Source organism: Danio aesculapii, chromosome 8, assembly GCF_903798145.1.
Source record: "Danio aesculapii chromosome 8, fDanAes4.1, whole genome shotgun sequence".
NCBI lineage: Eukaryota > Metazoa > Chordata > Actinopteri > Cypriniformes > Danionidae > Danio > Danio aesculapii.
The window spans coordinates 9,769,551-9,771,733 of NC_079442.1; the positions used below are offsets into that span (position 1 = coordinate 9,769,551).

The 2,183-nt window shown below is 37.4% G+C and overlaps 1 pseudogene; it reads left to right on the forward strand.

Annotated features, from left to right (window-relative positions):
* The first annotated feature begins 305 nt into the window (after nucleotides 1-305).
* LOC130234015 (odorant receptor 131-2-like) lies at nucleotides 306-1,124 on the forward strand (annotated as a pseudogene).
* The last annotated feature ends 1,059 nt before the right edge of the window (nucleotides 1,125-2,183 follow it).

Below are 2,183 nucleotides of genomic sequence, written 5' to 3' on the forward strand. Positions count from 1 at the left end.
GAGCTCAAACTTCCCTCTCGCCTTGCAATGGGAGGGAGCCCCAGGCTCGAGGATCTTATGAGCTCAGGGCTCTCTCCCGGGACAGCATGCCAAACAAGCTTATAATTAATCATCAGCTAAGTGTGAACTCTTGAATTGTGAAAAAAAAAAAACATTTTATGCATTTTTGCTCAAGTGTGCTCTTGTCCCACTGCAAGAACAAGACTCTTGTCCCATTGTGCAATTGTAAAATGAACAGTTCAGAATTAAACATAATTAAACGCAAAGACTTTTTGTGGGAGGCCATTTTTTAATACATCATTGTTGTTGGACTCGGTATCAATATTTATTTTATCAATAGCTTGTGACTTTATACATTATTTAAGAATCCTCTATGCAGTTGATCATCAATTACATTATTTTACACTCTGTCTGTGTGACTTTGTTTGTAATTACTTACTGCCAAATATGAATGTTGCCATCTGCTGCTTTTTTGTCCTGATCGCAAGCAATGTCTACAAAAACACCACTAAACCTGGCTGGCATCGCGATTGAGCGATTTTTGGCCATCTGCCACCCTTTACATTATGCACAAATAAGCACCGTGCGAAACACCAAAATCCTGATTGGCATCATCTGGCTAATAGAAGCCTTGCCTGGCTTGCTGGATCTCTTTGTGGTTTTGATTCTTAACCCACTCACCTTCTTTAATTCCAGCCGCATATGTCACCAGCAAAGTGTGTTCCATTTTGAATACAATATAATAAGCAGTACAGTCTTTAACATTGGCTACATGTGCTCAGTGTGGGTGCTGCTTTTCTACACTTACTTCAAAGTGCTATTCTCTGATAAAGCAGCTGTGTCAAAACCAGCTTAGGCACAGAAGGCCAGGAGAACCATCTTACTGCATGGGGTTCAGTTACTGCTCTGTATACTGTACCGGCTCACAACGTTTCTGGATGGGGCTTTAGCAACTCCCTTACTATCAGTTACTAATCCTGTTCTGCACTTTCATTCTCACAAGCATTTTTCCACATCTACTGAGTCCACTCATATATGGATTGAGAGATAAAAGCTTTAAGAAATACATGAAGAGGTTACTGATGTGTTGCTCTGACAAAAGAACCATTAAACCCTTGAATTAGCAAAAAAAAAAAAAATTATATATTTAGATGCTTTTTAATTGCGTAAATAATGCGTATTTCTGCCTAGACATTAGTAGTAATTTATTGAGCAAGATTCAGCCAGTGTTAGTTTGTATTAAATTTGTGAATATTAAAACTATATTAAAATGTAAGATGACATTCAAATGTGTTTCTTTTCCATCTGTAAAACACCTTATATTTCATATACTTTTGCCCATTAGGATGGTTTGTGTCATTTATGGAATAATGCTGTCTTTTTTGCTAAAGACTTGCATATGGAATTAACAATTGTTAATGTTTTAACATGCCGCTGCCTTTTACAAACTGTATGAAACACTTTGCTTGAAAGAGGGGTCTGCAGTCACTTTATCATATGAATTAATGCCATTTGCTTTGATTTCTGACAATTTTTACTAGCTGCTTTACAGGTAAATTTGTTGAAATTATAATAAATAAATAAATAAATAAATCAAATAATGACCTCGAAAAACTGACCTTGACTGAAGAACCTACTCTACTGTTGCATAAACTTAATTAACAGCAGGCCAGGAAACAGGCTGTCATTGAGTATAAGGGTGGCCTGACAAATTATTGGTGGTTGTGTAAATGTTGCCATAAAGTAGTCTGAATTTCTTTGGTTGAACGTAATCCATTACAAACTGCACTTTTTCAGTTAAAGCTATCCGCCATTATCTAGATGAATTTGTTCATACACATTTTAACTTCACTGTCACCTCACAGCAAGAAGGTTGCTGGTTGGAGTCCCAGCTGGGTTTGCATGTTGCATGCTGTCTCCGTGTTCACATGGGTTTCTTCTGGGTGCTCCAGTTTCTCCCACAGTACAAAAACATGCAGTACAGGTGAATTGGATAAACTAAATTTGACATAGTGTGTGAATGAAGGAGTTATTTCCCAGTGCTGGGTTGTGGTTGGAAGGGCATCTGCTGTGTAAAACATATGTCAGAGTAGTTGGCAGTTCATTTTGCTGTGGCAACCCCTGATGAATCAGTGATTAAGCCAAATGAAAAAAATATAATGTATGAACTCTAGCAAATAATC